This window comes from Primulina eburnea, chromosome 4 (genome assembly GCF_022965805.1).
Source record: "Primulina eburnea isolate SZY01 chromosome 4, ASM2296580v1, whole genome shotgun sequence".
Taxonomy (NCBI): Eukaryota; Viridiplantae; Streptophyta; class Magnoliopsida; order Lamiales; family Gesneriaceae; genus Primulina; species Primulina eburnea.
Window position 1 is genome coordinate 1,287,860 of NC_133104.1, and position 10,057 is coordinate 1,297,916.

A 10,057-nucleotide genomic window follows, 5' to 3' on the forward strand; every position below is an offset into this window, starting at 1 on the left:
TATACACACAATAAATTGTGGATATGATTTTTGAGCAAAATTGGCTCCATGCTTACAAAAGGACAACTAAAAGTAATATAAAAAAAATTAAAATGAAATTTTTGTATAATACATAAATGCAAATTAAAGCATTTGAGATCATCAAGATTTTGTGAATATTTTGGTGTCTGCTGCCAAAGCTACTGTGAATACGATTGGCTCAAACACTTGAAAGAAAAATACAAAAAATTGGTCTAATCAAAACGCCAAATAATCTATTATATATATAGGATTTAGATTATCTACGATGTTGAAAACACAACACAAGTGTTGTACACTTCTTATACGAGATGATCACATGATCATTTCCTTTAACCTGACAACTTTTTAAATTTATGTCATATGGTATGATGTCCATAAAATAATCATGTGATCATCTCGTGTAAAAAGTGCACATCATTTAGTGCTGTGTTTTCAAGACGGTAGAGGATCCAAATCCTATATATATATATATATATATTGAGAGCTTACTTTTTATTTATTTTATATTTTGTCATGTTCATTTGGTTTTTTAAGTAATTTTCTGTGTTAGTTTACTATATTAATTAATAGATAATTAACTTTCATTTGTGAGTTTTCTTTTTTACCCTTTCATTTGTTTTATATCTTGTCATGTTCATGGGGTTCTTTAAGTTATTTTTCATGTTAGTTTAATATGATAATTAATAGTGTACTTAATTCAATCAAATTAATTATTATTTTGATTTTACTTATAAATTTATCAAATGTTTTACATCTAATATTACTAACATCTATCTATTTTATTTTATTTTATTTTATTTTATTATTATAAATATGTGAATTTTATTTGTAAACTTACTATTTTACCGTTTTATTTATTGTCATTTTAAATATTAGTTTAATTTGATAATTCACAGTGTACTTGACTTAATCATCAAATTAATTATTATTTTGATTTTACTTTTTAAACTTACTAATTTATCTTTTTTTTTCTTTTATAATTTGTATAATGGTTTCTTTAAGTTATTTTCTACGTTAGTTTAATAGGATTATTAATAAAGTACTTAATTCAATCAAGCTATTTATTATTTTAATTTTACTTTTATTTTTAAATTTAAATTTAATTACTTTAATTATACAATGACATCAAATTAATAGAAAATCACTCTCATAATGTTATACATTAAAAAAATTATTAATACTACGAACATTAAAGTAATTAGGAAGACGAATGGAGATGAGTGACATTGAAAAAATTTAAATAATTAAAAAATATTATGGTCATATAACTCAATCAAGCTATTTATTATTTTAATTTTATTTTTATTTTTAAATTTAAATTTAATTGCTTTAATTTATACAATGACATCAAATTAATATAAAATCAATCTCATAATGTTATACATTAAAAAAATTGTTAATATTACGAACATTAAAGTAATTAGGAAGACGAATGGAGATGAGCGACAATGAAAAAAAATTAAATAATTAAAAAATATTAAGGTCATATAAATATCGTGTTCCTATTTACAATAGAAATATTTTAAGACTATTTATGTATCAACAAATATATGTGACTGAGAGAAAATATTTGTATGTAGATGATTTCAATATAAACATTTAAGCTATTTAGACAATTTTCGATATATGATGTTAAATACATATTAACTATTATATATATAATTTTCATTTGTAACCTTAACATTTTACCATATTTTTTTTTACAATTTGTCATGTTAATTATGTTATTTAAGCCATTTTTTATGTTAGTTTTATAAGATCATTAATAATGTACTTAACTCAATCAAACTAATTATTGTTTTAATTTCCTTTTAAATTTAATTTTAATTACTAAATTATACATTTCGATCAAATTCATGAAAAATATCTACCGTATTGATGATAGGTAATAATGGGCAGATGGAGGGAGATGAGTCGGATTGAATAAAAATACATTATTAATAAATATTAATGTTATATAAAACCTCTTTCTCCCATTTAGAATAAAGATATTTTCAAACTCTTTATGTGTCAATCGAGATATATGATTGAGAGAAATGTTTGTATGTACGTAAGTTATTCTAAACACTGTTTTGAAGCTATCTAGTCAATTTTTTTATATATGCTGCTAAATAAATATTATTAAATAATATTCTTCATTTGATCATTTCGTGGTCTTGCAATGAGATGTGTTTTTTTAACACAGCATTACATGTTTTGATGTTATATGTCGTTTGTATTGATCATGTTGTGTTTGGATTCCTTATGTGATTTGTTTGTTCACCGAAAGAAAATATAAAACAAAACCATATATCCCACAAAAATGATTATTTTAATTTTTTTTCCTAGGCCTTGAGATATTTTGTTAATTCTTAAACACATAATACATGTTTTCAGTTTGCTTAAATTACTTAGTTTGAAGCAACTTAGAAAATATTAAAAACGATAAAATGTTTCTTCGTTTTAAGCTTATATCTCTGAATATAAAGAGATAATACTTTTTTATTATTGAGACAAATGTATTTCCAGACTTCTGTCTATAAATCAGTATTCAAAGTTTTTACAACATTATTATATTGTCTATTCAAAATTTTTATTTAAATTGATTGAAGGTATTTGAATTTGAGTTTTTATGTGCTTGATTATATTATTTTTGTATTATTATTTATTGTGAAATTAATAGGTAGACTAAAAAAATTAGTGGATCTACGAGCCTTCTGGTGGACGACAAACATTGATAAATTGTTAAAAGAGATAATATCAAGTAGATTTTTTGCATACAATTTTGTTCTAATTAAATGATTAATGCATGATTCTAAATTTTAATTGTATCACAAGTTAACATATGTTTTGTCGTTGCCAGATATATTTTGTCAACGGTGTAATATTTTTCTTTGATTCAAGAAAAATTGTGTGACTTCGTATTATATTTTTATTTCTTAGCGTTTTTATTAAATGATTTTTCATGATGATTTTGAGACACCATTTTTTCTTTGTATGTTTTCTTAAAAAGTAAAATATTTATAAAACCATGACGTTAATAAGGTGCCTTCTCTTTATTTGAAAAAATATATTGAAAAATTTATAATTTTTTTGAATAATATAAGTTAGTATTTAATTTGAGAGTGATTTATGCTTTTTTGTTGCTCGTATATACTTCAATTTCTTTGTTATTGTACTAAATAAATTATTTTTGAACTTTGAGTTATCATTTTTTTATAGAGGTTGTTTGTGTCATGAATTTTTTAAATTCGTTTTGTTTAGTATTGTTGGGGGCAATTGATTTTTTTGATATTCTATTATTTGTCTTGTTGTTTATATGAAAATATGTATGAGAGTACACCAATTAAAGCCACTTATTTTGTTTCTTATGTTCTACGAAGAGAGTAATATTATGATTTCTGTGAATTAATTAATTTATTGGTTCTTCATACATGTTAAGAAATGAATCAAATTTTGAACAAAAAATTTATGACAAACATAATGGATGAAAAAACATGTTAAAAAATAATATTGCATATTACTATGTCCCTATTTCTGTATGATATAATTATTCAAACACATTTTTTTAGATATTTGAAATTAGGTCTAACTAAGTGACATGAAACATATGCATATATATTTGAAGGCGTATTTGAAACAAAATATCAAGATCAAGAATGATTCATATTTAAATTTCAACGCAGCACAATGAAGAAGAAATTGGAAAATTGTATGCGTAAACCTTTAAGGGTTATATAATGATTATGTTGCTACTTCATGGTTTGCAACATATTGATGCCATATAAAATATCAATATTTCTCAAAAAAAAAAACAAAAAGAAAAAATTCTTCATTCAGAAAAAGAAATATATGAAGAAAAAAAATGTGTATGATTCTCATTCTATTTTTAATGGTATGAGAACAATTCTAAAGTTTTGTGGACACAATAGATCAATTTTGTGTATTTTTAGTAAATTGGGACATTGAGCCGGTTGCACTTTATTTCTTTCAATATTATCTCGATAGATTTCGAGGTGGCTAAAAGGAATTGAATCTGCAACTGTCTCGCAAACTCTTCCTTCTTAGGGGTAGACCCTATGGCAACTCCCGTCAAGAATTCCTGACTATTGCATGGGCGTGGTGGCAGGACTGCTAGGGGAGTGGCTCCGGGGTATTCACCTACTAAAAGAAAAAGGGAAGCTATGAAAAAACCAAAAGAAAAGAGGCCTAGAGGGTTCCTAGGATTAAGGTTAGCACTATTTGAACTTTCCCTTGAATGCTCCCTTGTCTTGGGGCGTCTTTGGCTTTACGAGAGAAATTATTGCTATAGATAATGGAGTGGTCAGGAGCACCTGTCTCTGCTCTTTATGGTCAAGAAATCGATCGACCTCGTTCACATAGCTTTTTTTTTGTTTATCCAAAAGCAAGAAAATAATTTAATAACAACGGATTTGAATTCTATCATCTCAAATCTATCATTTTAAACACAATTTAAGTGCTTTTAAAATTCATAATTTTAATCTATTTTTTTAGAAAAAAAGATGTACCAAATCCTCAATCACGTTAGTTATTTCGTCTAAAAAATTCATCACTCAAATAAAATATTTTAATCCAAATTATATTTTATATTTCAGTATTCTTGCTTCATAACAGAGCCGTTATTTCCGGCTGGCATAGAAGTCTCTCGCGCGGGCGAAGGAGATGGTTGCTAGCGAGTGAGGGAAATGCTCGGAATGTTAGAATCTTTTCGCGAGATGCTGGCGAATCAACGAGAGCGCAAAATTTGACCGCGGTTGAGGGGCAGCTGGGGTTGTGTCCTGTAGAGCGGACGAGGGCGGCTCGGTGACCGGCTCTACTCACAGTTAGATCGACACTGGGCCTCACGCTCTGGGTCAGCAGTACCAAGCTCATAGGAAAAAGATAAATTGGTCATATCTTTGTAGCAACTGAAATCTTTTTTTGAAAAAACTTTAATTCTAAGTTTAAAACAATATACAGAAGAAAGGTGTGGATAAACGGAAGGATGAGAGAAAGAGAGAAAAAGAATATCAATATTATGTTGTTTCGTCTATTATTTTAGTTAAAGTGGCTAACAAACTAATTCATGATATATATGATGGTAACATAGAGAACTACTCGCCAAATAAATTCACTTAGCCGAATAGTGAAGTTCAAATTAAATTATACAATATTTCATCAAATTAATTTTGTCTGTAAGAATCGGATTTTTACACCATATAATTAAAATAATGGTAAGGAAAATTTTAGCATAAGATTTGGTGTTGTATTAAAATAAGATTACATATTAGAGATATTTTATATGGGATATGTAGAGATACTCTTGGATATGCAACATTGTATTGATATATGGTGTATGAGCATGCAATTTTCGAAATTAGGGCATAATTATCCAAGAGTATCTCTACATTAGGGCAATTTTCGAAATTAGGGCAAATAATATGAGATTTAGACCAATTTTGGACATAATTTGGCTACCTTGTTTAGCATCCTCCCTTCACCTACAAATATGCCATCACTCCCACTCCTCAAGTCACCCAAATTTTCGAAAATTCAGAGCTGAAAGGTCCGAAAATTTTAGCAACTCCCTAGCCAAACTCTGCCCGAACGTCCAAGAAATTAAGCTGAAATTCTGTCCGAAGAAGGAGCAAGAAGCGACCCTATTTCTGAGACGAGCATTCACGTTTTTTTAGCATCCAAACACGGTAAGTGGGCTTGTTTTTAAACTTTAAAATTTCGGATTTGGGTATGCATGTTTTCGATTTTTACAAGAAAAATAAATAGTCGAGTACAATCTTATTTATACTCTTTTCTTGTATTGTCATACGATTTCAAAAGCACTGTGAAGAGTCGACTGTATACGGGAGGGAATCCCAACCACGACGTACCCTTACGCAGTGGGGGACATAACCGCTATACGGCCTCGCCCCCTTAGAGGAGTAAAAATTAGGGACTGACATCAGTAAACCGTAGAAAGTAGATGAGTCGCAGTGCTGGGTCAATGTTATGCATCTTTATGAAGTATGTATGCAAGTCATGTTTTATTCTCGAAATTTATGCATGTTGTTTTATTGTACTCGATATTTTCCCCATTTACTGAGTATTCTCATAATACTCACCCCCTTACAACCCTTCCCAGATAAGTCCGAAAAACAGGTTGAGGACGAAGAGTCGGAACAATTTTGGGGTTGGTGATTTGTCAGATTAGTAATAGATTTTATTCTGAAATTTTATAAATTTATGAGTTGTAAGACGCTTCCGCATTATTTACTATTTCATTGGATTTCGAAATTGTAAAGACAATATTTATTTCGTTGAAATTATGAATTATAAACTGGTTTCGGTTTATACTGTGTTACGAAAGACTTGTTGTTTCGATTGTGTGATTGTTAAACAACGCCGGTGTCAATCCCGAGTTTCGAGGCGTGACATTGTCTATTATAAGATGCTCATGAAATCTAAACATCTGTATTATTAGATGAGATATTGAATAAGACAAATATATTGATAAATATATTTGAATGATATCTCATATACATATCTTAATTACGTCATCTGTGTCCTTATCAAGATTTTTAAAATACAATAATTAATTTTGTATGTCGTTCCACAATATATGTTAGGTGCAATAATTGTCCCTGCTTGGTAGAGCAATCGAACCGTGGTGCTAGAGCTGCTGTGTGGTTTAAAAGATTTGAGTTGCACCATTACCACCAGCTATAGCTTTTGGTAAAGCGTTTGCAATTGGTATCAGAGCAAAGGTCATGAGTTCGATTGCAATTTATTACAAGGAGTGCAATTATTGAGAGGGAGATTGTTGGGTGCAATAATTGTCCCTGCTTTGTAGAACGATCGAACCGTGGTGCTTGAACTGATGTGCGGTTTAAAAGATTTGAGTTGCACCATTACTACTAGCTATAGCTTTTGGTAAAGCGGCAAACGCTTGCTCCTACAATATATAAAATATTATAAAACAAAATGTAAACTCGATAGATTAAAATTTGTTTTGTTTATGAGATTGAAACTATATCATCCCCATGATATGATGCACGAAATCATTGTTCCAAATCTTCTAAAAAAACGACGAACGAAATGAATTTCCTGAATTACGTCAAATTAAACGATGACACATTTCTAAGATATAGTCATTTGAAAAGATTTTCAATTTTTTCTCATACTGATTGAGAAATAATTGTTAAAAATTTATTAAACTTATAGTTATATGTTGATAATATTGATACTAAATATATAAAAATGATATTACAAATATCACGATGTTTGAAGAAATTACAGCATCATTCATTGGTTATGTTGTTGAAGAATATATATGTTATAAACACTTTTAGTCACAAGTAAAAATCAATCACGACTAAAAACAACATTTATTCTTATGTGTTATAATTGATGATTGTCAAAAACTGGAAAATCATTCAAAAATAAAATAAATATTTGGAAAATAAGATCACTGGATAAAAACAATGTAGAAAACTGAAAAAACGTCCTGATAGGGAAGTAAACTACGAGCATGTCATATCTCAGATGAGGATTTTAAATAACATAATAGATCTTAAAGATGATCATACATATACTTGTTGAGTATACCAAAATGGTTATATGTGTATTATAACAAACTACGACAAAGAGTTGTTAAGTTATCAAAATCAACCAAGAAATATATTGAAAAGTATTTCATGTGGATAAGATAACTTCTTCGATTCACTATGGTCATGATTTTCGATTTTGTGGTTTGATTTGTTTCAATTAAAAATGTTATTAGCCATATTTTAATTCATTTAAATATTATCAAAATTTCGTACTTATATTTCCAGCAATTTAGTTGTTCACGTGCAAATATATATATATATATATATATATATATATATATATATATATATATGATAAACAAAAGTAATTGTTCATGTCCCGTATGTGTGTGTGCGTTGATGTGACCTGGAAAAAATGGGTGCGAGATGCGTAGACACTTTCACTTGTTCAGGATTATGAAAATGATGAAGAATGAAAGATTAGTGAGATATTTCCAAATCAGAGATCTCCTTCTTCTTCCTAGAAAAACCAGTGATGACCTGTAAACACGAAGATAACCACGTGAATGGGCGCAGGAGGGATGTCCGGCGTGGTAAATCCGATGCTAAAGTCAGCAAATGGGTGAGAGAAAAACGAAAGAGAGATGCTGTAGAAATGGTGCGGGCAAGATATATATGTGAATGAATGAAATTTGAGCAGACCTGCATGTAGACCTTGTTTTCAGTGTCCACTTACTGACTATGGAAAAACGGCTGCCCATACCATACTTTCTGACAACTTCTCTGATACGCCAAATCCATGTGATTCTGACATGAATGATTACCAAAATATTTGTGCACTCAAGTGCGGTGCTACTATCGAGGTAACTCGTGTAGAAATTCATCACCCGAGAATTTGTCTGGAAGCCCAGGCTTCTGTAGCCGGGGGTATATGCCCGACTGCTAGTAGCCCGGGGAGATGATGTCTCAAGCATAGATTTGCATGGCTATTTGTCGGATTGGCCCAGAAATTCTCATAACCTGATTCATGACCCTATATCATCTCATACCCATGACCCGGCCCTCTCTGGGGGTATTATATATACATATATATATCGAGAATCATAAATCAATGATTTCAGATTTCGGAACTGAAACTAAAAAAATGGTTTTGATTAGGGTATTTGGAAAATGATTTTCCTTTCGGTTCATGATTAGGTCGGATCTTTGTGGGAGCGTGTTTGGTTGAAGAAGCCAACAAACTAAATTATTATTTTTTAAAAGTAAATGTTTTTCCTAAAAACTATATTGTTTAGTAAAAAAAACTGTTTTTTTTTTTAAAAATCATTAATTTAAGTGTGTTTTTAGAAGTTAGAATTTATGGTTTTTGATCTTTTGCTTCTGATTATATTTTAAAATAAATACAGGAGCGCTTTTTAACATTCATTCAAACATCAAAATCTAAGAAGTTTCATGTTTGCGTGTGGATTTCTCGAAGTGCCTTATTTTCCATCTCTATATATATCTTGTCTTCATGCATGCAAAAGTTCTTGCCAAATTGATAACCAAGTTGCATTATCATTGTTTGCAGTGAGATATGTGATCCCAAAGAAACATTGCGATAGGGCTGCGCGGTAGCTAATGTTGGAAGCAAAAGAACCAACATGAAATATAGCATGTTTACATGAGAGACTAGCCATTAAAACTAGCTATTTGGGGAAGATATATGGTCTCACAAGAAAGGAGAATATTTCTGCATAAGTCATACAACTTCCAAGGTTTTGTAAAAGTACGTAGTTCCACTTCAGCTGTCCTTAATGAATACAAACAGTGGTTTGTCGGGGAACAATTCTTCCCGTACAGTTGTTCCAAATTTTGAGATACTATAAAAAAAAACTGCATTATTTATTATCCAACTATTTTTAAGATTACGTATAGACGGGGTTTCATAATTTGAAACGTTCTAAATATTTGGATGTCAACTAACCAATGTCCTAGGTTAAAGTCAACACTTCTTCTTCTTTTGCTGGCCTAAGCCGGCAACGAACAGATATAAAGTAAATATTTATTTATCATGACATGGAATTAAGACCTAAAGGAATTTAAACAGTGAGTGAACATAGAAAATTAAAGGGGTCTTAGAAATTCAACATGTGGGAGACTCATAGGGAACCTTTGGTTGTAATGGGAAAGAAACAAAAAAAGATGGTGTAAAAGTTGGGTTCAGTAAAATTATTTGATTGAATAAATCTAATTCAATAGTTTAGATTGGATATTTTTTTAAAAACCAAACAGAGAAATTATATCAAACTGTGGGGAAGTTTTTTCTTGTTCTGGTATTTCAGTTTGATTTCTTAGTTTTTTTCAATTAAAAGTAATATGATTATTATGTAATTTACCAAAAGATGTTAAAATGATCATGCTTAGATTTTTGTATTCAATTGTTTACTTTGAAATAGAGTTGAGATAATTCAGTTGTCCTTGTTTAAATTCTTGGATGAAAATAAGAATACAACGACCATGCATGCCAAATG